We start from the raw sequence: 13,626 nt of genomic DNA, 5'->3' as shown, positions 1-13,626 counted from the left end.
TCATGAGACCAATATGTTAACATGGGCATAAGGGTATTACACATGGAGATGAGGTCAGTAAGAACCGCTAGCAGAAAATAAGATAGGGAAGATTAGTAAAAGAGCGGCCCAAGGACAAAATAACAAAGACACTAGGGGAGGCTGAAAAATTACCAAATATATTAGACAAAGGGAAATCAGGTTGGAACACCAAAGACTGGGAGCAGGTGAACAATCAGTAAAGAGACTAAGATTCTAGGTGGGAGAGGTGAGATTACAAGTTACAAATTCTGCCCTGACTAGAGCTCGCAAGATTTTTCCCTTGGAATACACCAGAATGTCAGAAACAGAAAACCTCTTCAGATTTATACCATTTCCATGCTTTGAAGAACTGCAGAATATCTAACTAGGAAAACAGAAATCTCTTCAAGCATTTTTTTTTTAATTTTTTTTTTCAACGTTTATTTATTTTTGGGACAGAGAGACAGAGCATGAACGGGGGAGGGGAAGAGAGAGAGGGAGACACAGAATCGGAAACAGGCTCCAGGCTCTGGGCCATCAGCCCAGAGCCCGACGCGGGGCTCGAACTCACAGACCGCGAGATCGTGACCTGGCTGAAGTCGGACGCTTAACCGACTGCGCCACCCAGGCGCCCCTCTTCAAGCATTTTTTACAAAGGAAATTTAATATAGGGACTTGGTTACTCAGGTGATGGTGGAGCAGAGAGCCTAACAGGAGAGCGAGGCAATCCAGAGATCAGCAAGAGCAGGAGGCTGCTACCTCCCCAAGGCTGAAGAGACAATGGCAGGAGGGTATGTCTCTGGGGTCCATGGGCCAAGGTCACTTGTGAGCAGCTAGCACCAGAGCCAGTGTGTCAAGCACGAGTGGTGCTACAGAGGACAGAGTCTCACTGCCAGGGATGCTGCACGAAGCTAGAGAAAAGAAAAAAATGCCTTGGTCTTGCCCTTCTCCCTGCCCTCTCTTACCAGTGCCTCCCACAGGCTGAAGACAGCAGGCCAGCTGACTCAGGAATCTAGGAGCACAACCTGAAGGGGTGAGCCCCCTCCGACCCAAAGAGGAAAAGGGGAGGGCAAGGAATGCCAGAAGGAAAGGACAGAAACTCTGGTACAAGAAAGATGAGTTACAATAGGATTTAATAAGCAAGCTTCTTTTGCAATAGACATACTTTTAAAAGGTTTGTGTATTGCCATAGAAAGGCGCCAGTAATAAAGTGGTTACCTAGTAATAAAGTGGAAGCTATACCATGGCCTACTGACCTTCCCGCCATGTTAGGTGGCCCTTGATTCCACTCTGCAGAATCCCAGACTTGGAAGGGGGTTAAGGAATCTATTCTACATTACCCTTTCTTCAGTTACAGCTAAGCCAGCACAAGTCCAACAAGTGAATTTTTTTCAAAATTTTAGAATGAAAAAGACTCCTTGAAAAGTAAAAAAAAATATCCCCTGAATACTGAATAGAAAAAACCTGGCACATACACCCGAATGATTACAAGTAAAACTGGGGAAATATGAAGAAGATATGACGGACTCTATCAACCAATATCCTGGTTATGATATTGTGCTATAGGTTTGCCAGATATTATCATTGGGGGGAAATGAGCAGAGTGTACGCAGAATCTCTCTGGGTTATTTCTTGTAACCGCATGGGAATCTACAGCGATGTCCGAATAAAGTTTAATTTAAAAATATCATAAATACGTTCATAATATTCTAAGGCTGCTCTCCTTGAATTGTGTTGAACACAGTCTCTCCAGCCTCCTTATGCTCACATGCCCCGTATTGCCACTGCCTTGACTCTGTTCTGCCTGTTAAACAAGGCCCAATAAGCTTTCTGCTGACCCATTCTACAGCTTCTTATAATGCAGTCTTCTCCGTGTCATCGGCTCAAGGCTACTTTTGCAGAAAGGTGATGGTGTGAAGTTGCTCTTGTTTGATGATTCAGCCTTGGCATATCTGACTACAGACAGAGCCAGAATGTAAGTATTTGTACATGGGACAATTAGAAGGCTGCCTCCTTCTATTTCATATCAACTAACAAGCTTTAACCTGTTCATTTCATGATTAAGCATTTAATTCAGAAGAGCTCTTTTTACAGATTTGCTCTTCCCTTCTCCTGCCCTCCTCTGTACCCTTTGGTCTCCTTTGGGAGTTGGTGGCCTAAGAGCTGGCAGGGGAAACTGCAACGAAAAGCCTGGCATTTTGACAGAGCAAGAGAAAAGAACCAGCCCCAACCCCAGCTACCACTCATTCACTTAGCTAAAATACAGGGTCTCAGAGAAGCAGGAAAAACAATAGACCTAAGTACAGGCTAGGACTTCCAGAAACTGATGGTGGATGAAAATCTCCTCTTAGTCAAGAGTACGGGGGTGGGGGGTGGGGGGAGGGAATCACTATTCATCAGAAAAAGGACGTGCGTCACAGGCATCTCTGCAACTCTCCTTGTCTGTAACTCCACAAATCCTTCCTGTAAAATATAACTTTCTTCCTTTAATGATCTAGTAGTGAATTATTTATATTCTTCAATTTATCTTCTTGTCTTCTTTTATTTATTCCCAGACTTGTGCTCCTTAACTCTAGAAAGTCTGACCAAGATTACAGGCAAGGCACAGGAGTCTCAGCCCTTCAGGGGTGCTGAGCTTAATGCACAAAGCAGGGCCACGATGCATGGCAGAGAGAGGATTAAAATCTCATTTTTGGAACGGCAGTCAGCTAGGTGACCACACACATGCAGGCCTCCATGTCCTGTTGACTTTTCCAGACAGCTTTCCATCACAACCCATCCTGCATCCTTCCCCCACCTCCATCCCCACAGTTGCCACCTTTACTTTGGTGCTGACCATTGCTTGCCTGGGCAATGCCACCTCCTAACTGATCTCCAGGCTCCTGACTCTTCCTCCATGAATCCACTTGCCACACACCTGCAAGCATGATCTTGCTAAGAAGCAAATGAAAAATGACAATGCCTACGTCTTAATCCTTCAGTGGCTCTCCATCATCACCTGAGACCAAGTCTCCCAAATTTGCCTCTTTATAAAAACCAGTGGGGGCATTAATAAAAAATAAAATTAAATAAAGCAGATTCTTCAGTATCTTATGTTGGGATCCTCCAGAAACAGATCTTGAGACAGAATGTAAGTACAAGTTATTTATTTAGCAGAGGATCCTAGAAGCACTGGTAGAGGAAAGAGAGACAGTCAACAAAGCACAGATATCTAACAGATTGCCATTATGGGCAACTGAGGTTCAGTTTCACTAGGCAATTTGGGGACACAGTGTGGAACGTGTGTCAGTTATCACACCAGAAAGTCCAAGATGCTAGTGTATTACCTCCCAGCTCCCTTCTGTCATTGGCCTAGGTCCAGTCCTGAGGCCATTAACTTCACTGCCCAACCACCCTGCCCTACATGTGGGAGAAAAAGCCTTCGCGTAGAGAACAAGAGGTACTTGCAGAAGCATTCTGCAGACATGAACTGGAGCAGTGGGCATTTGGGCAAATAAGTATGACACTGACCATGTCTGCTCCAACAGGCCATGTCCCTGAAGATTTTGGTACAGTGGGTCTGGGGTGGGACCCAGGAATCAGTAGTATAGCAGGAATTGCATGGAATTGTGTTCAAGAGGCAGATTGTGAAACTAACATCATGAAGCTCAAAATCTTGTATGGGTTTCACTAGGTCTGCCATTGTATGTCTGCCGTCCTGCTCTCCAGACCTACTGATCCTCCTGCATAGTCACCTTTAAAGTCACATTTGTGCACTTCCCTGCAAACAGCATATTCTCGTCTATGAACAGGAACTGTGCCTTAAGAATCTTTATGATACCCAGGGCCAAATACTGTACCATTCATGCAGTAAATGCTCAATAAATGTTTGTTAAAGAAATAATCCTAAAAGAAAATAATACGATATTATTTAAGTGTTCCCTGGACACTACCTTCCCTATACATCAAAATAGTAGGTACAATTCTACTAGTGAAACTAAACACATAATTATATTAATATATATGTTATATTACATAATTATATTCAGAACCCAATGTATGCAACATACTCAGGAATCTCTCCAGGAAAGTATTATAGCCTTTTAACAGTATACACCTTAACACATTTTTCCCCCAAAAGGGAGTCTTGATAGAGATGGGCAAAGAGGGGACATGACTTGGCCCTGGTCAACAGATGTGGTAGCTCCCTCTCCCCAACCTGGAGTGACCTGAGGTTGGCCACGGGAGAGGTGTTTTTTAAAATCATAGCAGGACTAATTCTCTCACAGAAAAAGGGAACTCAGGAAGCAGTCTGCTGGAGCTTTGCTGATACGAAACTATTAATTAAGCCCTACAACAGAGATAAACAGCTGGGTAGTGGTGGAAAGCTGAAGGATGTTTGAGACTAATTGGAAGCATGTTAAACTTTACCTACCTTGTGATCCTGCCATGGTTGTCCCCAGAGACACTATCACTCTCCACCTACTTCACAAGGATGGCACAGGACAAAGAAAAGAGACTTATTTCAATGTCACTGAACTCTTGGGATTATGACTTCATCCAACGACCAGAAATTTGGTACCTGGGATCTAGAATGGTAACTCTGGGCTCAATCCCTTAAGTGCAAAACAGTTGTTGTGGTTTTTAAGCTACTAAAAGTGCTCTCTTGCAAATGAGACCATAGCAGAGGTCTGGCCACTCACAGTCACTAAAGACCTCATCCATGGCTTTTTTCCCACTGTTTGGGATGTTAACCACAGCCCCTTGGCCACATTCCAGTCTGGATAATTACACTGGGGCTAGCAAACCTCACCCTCTAGCTCCAACTAAATAAAGTATTCCTTTGGACTAGCTGCCATAACCTTTGTTCTGCTGCTGTGGGCTATTAAAGAGCTATTCTGTACTTAGGATGGCTGTATTTGTGAAAAATCAATACTCCTGGTATAACTTTCTACACTGACAAGAAGTATATCCCACAATATCTCACTGGCTAAGTTATTTTTTTAATATAGTGCCAGAAACAATTAGAAAACTACGGTATTTTCTTCTCCATCTTCTCAACTTATACTATTCATGCAGACACCGACTGAAGTGTTTGCAACATTATATATACAAAAGGAGGGCAGGTGAATATTCCACAAAATAGGTACTGTGTGTCTACTACATGCCAGGCTCTATTGTAGGTACTGGGAACTGTCGTAAGGGTTGTGGGTTATGTTCTCAGCATAATTTGAAAATCTTACAAAGGGAATAATTCAATGAAATTCTTCCTATGCTACTATATTTCTGAAAATCTGAATATATACACTTTACTAAATATACCAGCATTACCATGCACAGAGCTCCCAATATACACACTATTCCTGTCCACTCTTAGAAGAGTCTATAGGACCTTAAACTCAATGTCTATGTAGGTATGTGTGTGGAAGGATACGTCTGTCTAAAAATAAGAAAATATGCTTTCTTGGCTAGCTTGGAGGGTAACAAATGGGATGCTGCCTATATATACGTATATATATATACATATATACGTATATACCTATATATACGTATATATATATACATATATACGTATATACCTATATATACGTATATATATATACATATATACGTATATATACATATATATATGCGTATATATATATATACACATATATGTATGTATACGTATATATACGTATACATACATATGTGTATATATATATAGACACATATACACATATATATGCTTGTTTTTAGCAATCATCCTATTAGTGTGGGTGAGAGTTTACATGTTATAATAGCGGAAACAGACATAAGGAAATTGAAAACATAAATATCTTTTGTTTAAAGTTTCTCTTTACTGTATGAAAAAAAAACATAAATCAAGTCTTTTAGTGTTCTACTACAAGGATGAAAACAACAAAAGGGGGGAAATGTAAGTATTGTGTGTTTGCACATTCACATACACACACATTATCTTGTACTTGAAGATAGGATAGGGAAGTTAAATATGAAAATTCCAGTGAGTTAAATTACATGACAGAATATTTAACATCCCACCTTGCAAAGAAAAATGGCTCAGAAATTTTAAAAAATAATAATAGCAATCTTGAAATTCCGATTAATCCTAGAGGATCCGAAACAAGTACTTGCCCTGGACAAACTATAACCAGACTGTGGAAAATAGTTTAAAAAATTCAGTGAAGTTCACTTGAATCTGCCAAATTATTATTCTGCTTGAAAATTCTCCTAGCTAGAACAAGTTAATAGCAGGCTTCCAAAACTAGGTTAAACATGCTCTAAATCAATTTATTCCCCCCTATAAATCTGCTAAAGTGCATGCTTTTCTGGTGAAAATGGTTCTTCAATGGTACTTAATACTGTCACTTTATTGTTTCTCCAACCAGACCACTTCAAGTTTTTCTACTGCAATTGTTACATTAAAGTTAAATGCCTATCTTTGACATAAATAATAAACAATGAAATACAGATTCTTTAAAATAGCATAAGGAACCTCAAAATGTATCACACAGGCAATACATTTCCTAAGTTTAGAAGAAATGCCTAATGATGCATCTGTGATCCAAGTTTGCCACCCAGTAATTTATTCATTATCATCTTAGAGTTAAGAAACAATCGGCACGATTACATCTCCCACAGATACGCGACTTGTCCTCCACCAACACGCTTCAGGTAGCATCTTTGGCAAGAGAGCTTTGATAAAAGACTGAAATGAATATTATGTAGCGACACAGTCTGCCCCATGTACTTTAAAGAGCCCAAATCACTACACCAACAGTATTTCCACCACGTTGCAGACAGAAGACCAGAACAAGTGATTAATTAGCTGTAATGTTTAAACTCTCGCTGGTATACAAGCTGACCAACACAATCTTCAATCTCATCCCTGTTTAAAATTCACTCAGAGAATAATAGATCATTAAAGATTGTCCAAAAGTATAAACAATTACCAAAGCAAGGGATGGGGCTTCCCCACTTGGGGGGGAAAAGACAGGAGTCCTAGGACTTTTTATATTGAAGGGAGAACACATGATATACAATGCCTCTAACACCATAATCTAGCCTGGTGTCAATACTGAATTTGTACTCCCAAATATTGTTGTATTTTCTAAGTATCTTTATTAGGATAAAAATCTTTTTTTATAAACTTTATGTAACTAAAGGACAAGAATAATTCCAGGGAGGAAATGGGGGAAACTTTCCAAATGTGACCCAAGGGAAGACATTCTAGAGATGGTTCTGTCACCAGGGTCAAGTCACATGACCTCACTGTGCCTCAGTGTCCCATGAAATCAAAGAATGAGGCCAGAGCACAAATCTCTAATTCCCTGCTAGCAGTGAAATCCAGCTATCTATTTAGGTGTCACGGAGAACTCAAGTTTTTGTAAAACCCCAAAAGCATCTGACAGCAGCAGAAAATGTGCTTACAGTGTCTAACGACTATAAAGGGAAGAATGAGAAGGGTCTAAACAAGTCACCCTATCTTGCATCTTTCAGTTTATACTAGGATTAAGAGGGCAACTGAAATTAGATGCTTCATTTCATCCCACAGTAACAATATAATTCTTATGACAAAAAAATGTAAATACTCTTTTTAAAAACATCCCCCAAAAGAAAGAGCTTCACCTGACTCAATTGAAACTTAGATCTGTCTCACTTGGAGGGCTTCAATGCTTGAGCTACAGTATGGGTATCAGGATGTGGAAGCAGCTGTCACTGCTTTGTTTTTCATTCACAGTAGGTGGTTGCCAAGCAACAAAATACTATTGTCTGTTTCCATGATCTATTGGCCAATTCTACTGGTAATAATGCTTTCTACAGTTTAAAACAGGGCCACCTTTTGGACAAGAAGAAATGAGAAAAAATTTAAGAATGACAATAACACATATATAAATAAATACACTGAATGTACCCCAAAATGACGTGTATACATATATAGCTGTGTGGGTCTATACATACATATATTTTGCAGATATACATATGTGCGACTATATACATTCATCTTCTACCTACCTCAAAAGCCATCTAACTTTGATAGGCCAAAAACTAGAATCTAAATCCCTTGAAGGCAAATCAAAGTATGACCTAGAGATACAAAAACATAGTAAGACCTATTTTTTCAACAATAGCAATAATTTCCAGTTTGCCAGATGTATCAAATCTGTCCCTTCCATACAAAGTCCTACAATCATGAAATCAATTTTGTCTACTTATATACAAATAATATCAAAAGGAAAACCTTCACTATCTATCTACTTTGGAATTACCTAACATATTTAACATATTGTAGGACTTATTGAGTTTTTATGTGCTACCACTGCGTACAAAGATAATAATTGAAATGGGAAAATACTGTTGCTGCTTACACCCAAGAATCTTAAAACACATTCATTTTTAAAATAATTGAACTGTTCTCCTTGGAATAGCCTCATGTGATTCCCCACTTTGTTTTGATATGGGTCCCTGGGGAATAGCAGTCATGCTATGTTACTCTTGCATATTTCACTAGCTTGCAAATAAAATAACACACAGTGTACTCAATATAAAGTTGTCAACATTAACTTGCATCAGTTGCTGTTTGTTTTGCATTGACAAGGCTTCTAAAGATAAGAATTACAATATTCTTAGATGTACAGACACAACATCAAAACGGCCTGAAGGAATCAAAGCTTGAAAATGCTAGAGGCAATCACGTTTTGAAATAAAGAGAAATCAGTATCATTTATACATAATTTATACATACATATATATATATATGTGTGTGTGTGTATGTATGTATGTATTGCTGCAAAGGACCTAAATAACGCCAGAACAATCTTTGGATTTTATGCAATGCTCATCCGTCTTCCTTCACAATATTTCAAAAGCACTTTGCCTTAACTGTTTAGTGCATCCCTCTAAAGGAGCTTTTAAGTTCACTTTTTGAAATTCATTGCCACTTGGAAATCTATATATTACAACAAAACGGGAATAAGCAAAATCCATTACATGGCTTGACATCATTACTATAAAGTCTCCTATCAAAAGGACAACGCCAGCAAAACAGAAACAAAGTGTGCTAATAAGGAACTAAATATTATCGAAAATTACCCGTTTCTGGAACGGAGCCTTCTTCAGCAGAACCCACTCGCCTCGCGGGAGTGCCCGTATGGGTTTCTCCTTCACATGTCACCCCATAAATGACCCAGTTGTTTTTTTTCCCCTTAGCTTCCCAAGTTCATCCACCTTCGTCTTCCTTTATCCAAGAAACAATTTCCCTCCCACTTTCTCCATCTTCAGATCTCTTAGCCACCCATTACTTTCTCCAAACTACTGGACTCAAACTGCAGCCCAGTCTGCCACGAACCGTCCCCGCATGCATTTGTTTCCCTCATTCTTCTAGATATGCTTTCCAAATCTCTACCACCAAACAAATGCAATACTGATAAAAGTAGGGTTTCAAGCCAGTTTTTGTTTTTGTTTTTTTGTTTTGTTTTTTACTTACAGGAGCAAAATGTTGAGAGAAAAGAAGAGCAGGAGTGTATTCGGAAGGAGAAGGGTGGGACACGGGGATCCTACCCACCCGGGCTTCCCCACCTGTCGACCCCACTTTCCCCATGTGCGCGCCGCGGGATGACAACCACAACACTCCAGAACCACCCCCTCCGGGAAGGAGGCGGGGTTACGCCTTCAGCCAATCAGGACCCGCGAACTCCGGGTGTCCAACCTATGGGGTGGCCGTGGCCGTGCAGGGGGAGGACGTGGGGTAGCCGGGGAGGGGCCGCGTCCGTGGGAGGCGCGCACGTGTCGAGTCCAGAGAGGCAGGGAGGCGGGGAGGCGGCAGGCGTCCAGGACCTGAGGCGCGGACTCTGCACCCTGGCAGCCACCGAGTCCAGCTGCCCAGTGCCTCTTTTGCCTTCGACTCGGCGGGCCAGGACCTGCTCCCGCCGAAGAAGACACGTCCAAGGTGTCCGGGTTCCCCGTGTAAGGGGACAGTCACAAAATAACAACAGTACCTAGCGCAGACGAGAAGGGGAGTAAAGTTTCCGGCCCGCACCACAGCGGAGTCCGCCAAGACAGAGAGGACAAGTGGTGCAGGGCGAGAGGGTGACAACCTGACAAGAAGAGGGTAGCGGGAGGGCTGCGCGAGCAGGGCTCCGTCCCGGGTGCCGTGCAGGGGGCGGCGGGCGGCTGGGTGCGCTGTCCAAGGTGCAGGGGAGGTGGGAAGCGCGCGGCGGGCTCGGAGCCCAGAGCCAACACGGGCTGGCGGCGGCGGGGAGAGCAGGACACAGCTGTCTGGAGCGCCGGGCACCTCCAGGCTCGCAAAAGTGACAGGGCTGGAGCTGGTGTAGAGCGGGGAAAGGCGCGGGGGGCTGCGCGGAAGCCTCCACGCTTCCACGTACCCCTCCCCACCAGCCTCACCTCTAGCTCTATTCCCCTCCCCCTCCCGGGAGCCCACTCCCCTCCAAGCCTCCGTCCCGGGGCCATGGCGGGGGCGGGACCGGGGAATCCCGGCACCGAGCCCGGACACCCCAGGGATGCTGCGGGCCCCGGAGCTGCTTGCTTACCTGGATCCGCGATACCGGGAGCGGGGGCAGCCCGCCGCGCGGAGCCGGGAGCCGGGAGCCGGGCGCTGGGCGCGGCGCGGCTCCTCCTCGCCTTGTCGTCCTCCTCGTCCGCTTCTCCCGGACTCCGTCCCGGACACGAAGCTGCAAGACGCGGCCCGGCTGCAGCTGCGGTTCCCTGTGCTGCCTCCGCCGCTGCTGCCGCAGACAGAGGACGCCCCGTGGCGACTGGAAGCCTGTGTGAGTAGCGGCGCCCGAGAGAGTGGGATCTGCTGGAGACTCCGCGGCTCGGGGCGCGCGGGCGTGCGCACGCGCGCCTGCGAGTGTGAGTGTGTGTGAGTGTGTGTGTGTGTGTGCGCGCGCGCGCGCCCACGGGGTGGGGGAGTCGCGAGGAGAGGGGGGGAGAGGCCAAGAGATGCTGGTAGGGACTGAGGCAAAATTCTTTGCCCCCGGAAATCCGTAAATCCGGCGAAGGAGGATCGAACGTGCGTCTCGCCGGGGGGAGCTGCCCGCGGGGCGGCGGCAGAGGGGGAAGGGAAGGCAGCGCCGCGCGCGGGCTCCGGATCCGAGCGGGTCTGAGCCGAGCGGAGCGCGCAGCCACGGATGCAGCAGAGGCGGTGCCCGTAGCCCTCGGTCGCGCGGCCCCCTCTAGGGAGGGGCCGAGTCGCTCTCTCCCGCCACCGCCGCCGCTGTCCGGACTTCTCGGCTAAGCGCGGAGGGACAGAAATCGGGACACCACGGTTGCCACTGCCACCTTGGAGGCGCTCGGCCCCTTAGTGGGCCGATCGGAGACCCGGGCGCACGTGGCCGACTACCGGCGGGAGTCGGCGTGTGCAAGCGCGGCGGGCGTGGAGTGGGCGGTGGAACCCCACCGAGCGCGGCCCACCGCCTCGCCAGTGTAGGGATGCGGGGCGGGGAGCAAGGGTGAGGTCAGTCGGGAGGGAGGTGAGCTTGCACGGTCCGGGGGGAAGGGAAGGCGCTTCTTACTCCAGGTAGAATGCTGCCTCTTTTCCTCCTCGGAGGCCACTTTTCCTCAAAGTTAATCCACTTCCCAGGTAAAAGTGCCGGTCGCCTCTTTGTTCGGATTCAGCTAACTGTGCAGGATCAGAGCAGCGCCTTTTTGAAGTCAGGCTCGGCCAAGAAGGGGCCCTTGTGGCCAGCCTGGCGCCGCTCTTGGCCTGTTAACTCCCATACTCCTTCATTCATCCAAGCCACGTTGTGTATACCTTAGAAATAAAAATTTTAGACACATTTACATACCTTCTTCCTAAAAGACATAGCGTCTTTTCCATTTCTTGCTTTTCCAGTTCTTGCTTATTTTAAATTAGAAGTGCAATTTTATTCACCCAAGAATTTCTTGAAGGATCATAAGGTCTGAGTAATACTTGAAAATACCCTTCCTGGCGGGATTCTTCCACGCAGGGATTGTGTTTTGCATACTTTCGCATGCCCTCCAGTACTTCGCACAGTACCTCGTACACTGTGTGTTTTCTATAAACGTTGAATGAGTGACATTGTTTTTTAGCTTCACATATCCTGAAGGCAAAGACTTGGATGATGGGAAAGTCATTACCACCCCACTAGGCTTACTTGATTTTAACTTGCACCATTTCCCTGTGTGTGACTATTTTCCCCTCTGGCTGCCAGAGACCCAATGTAAAAAAAGACTACAGACGGTAGTGACCCATTGTGCAGCCTTACCAAAGGGTGCAAGAAGAGAGCACTCTGCAGGGTACCCAATGGGATATCCTGTGTCTAAGAGGGCTAAAGCACACTTTATTTTAGTCCTGGGGGAATCTAATCTCTTAAAATGTGAAAGTCACTGTTCATTAGCAATTTATAATGTCCCTTCTAGAACAGAAGGACAGGAAAAAAATAAAAACTTTTAAGAGAAATGCACATTTCTACTAGCTTGTCGGGTACAAGCTTTTCTCTTATAAAGAGCATTACTTCATGGACACTGACCAATGCAAGGTCACCCCAGACTATTTCTGCTGTAGCACCAAACCCACGTCCTTCACCCTTGGTATTTCCACAACCATCCTCTTAGAAGTAAAAGCCCTCACCTTTTGGGATGAGCACTGGGTGTTGTATGGAAACCAATTTGACATTAAATTTCATATATTAAAAAAAAAGAAGTAAAAGCCCTCAGTTTTACATTCCATGCTAAATTTCAATTTCTTTGAACTCAGGCTCTTGTATGAGCTGCTTCCCTCTCCACTCATGATATCACAGCTTTAAAATGTAGTTGAAATAAAGTGACAATTAAAATGGATTTATTTGGGTGCTGCCAGTGTGTTCTCTAGTGGGGGTCCTTTTAAATAACTTCTTCTCTGTCCCTCAGTTTACAATCTTCTTAAGAAGCCAGGTGCTTTTTTGTTATGTAGAACACCTATATATTTAAAACTTCTACTTGAAAGGAAGCTCTGGAACTTACAGGAGGAGCAGAAAAACTCCTGACACCCCAAATGGGTTCCTGACAGCCAACCTACAATAGGTATGAGTCAAAGTCTTGCAAAATAATTTTAAAGCTTTGTTTTCCTTAGAGAGATGCCTTTAGGCTTCCCAAGTGCTTGTCTTGGGATGCAGAATGTAACCAAGTTTTAACTTCTCTGATGACCACCAAAGGGGGCAGTCTTCTCTTTGTAAAAATAAATGCATTGAGAAGAAGCCAACATTTAAAAATAGTAATGGGAGCGCCTGGGTGGCTTAGTCGGCTGAGTGTGCGACTTTGGCTCAGGTCATGATCTCACGGTTTGTGAGTTTGTGAGTTCGAGCCCCGTGTCGGGCTCTGTGCTGACAGCTCAGAACCTGGAGCCTGCTTCGGATTCTGTGTCTCCCTCTCTCTGCCCAGCCCCGCCCCCCCCCAGCTCATGCTCTGTCTCTCCCTCTCTCTCAAAAATAAATAAACATTAAAATTTTTTTTTAAATAAGAATGTAGGCTTATAGCAATCTTAATTTATGTTCACTTAAAAGATAAACAACAGAAAAGATAACAACATAAGATATATAGTGTTTATGACCCACTTAAAGATAAAAGTTTGGAGGGACAGCCAGGATCAAAATGCCATAAACCATAGGCCCTCACGCTACTTAAACA

This window comes from Lynx rufus, unplaced genomic scaffold (genome assembly GCF_022079265.1).
Source record: "Lynx rufus isolate CCGP_SWC_20201006 ecotype Redwood Valley unplaced genomic scaffold, mLynRuf1.p SCAF_1, whole genome shotgun sequence".
NCBI classification, from domain to species: Eukaryota; Metazoa; Chordata; class Mammalia; order Carnivora; family Felidae; genus Lynx; species Lynx rufus.
The sequence above is the reverse complement of the archived record's forward strand: the minus strand, read 5'-3'. Positions refer to the sequence as shown.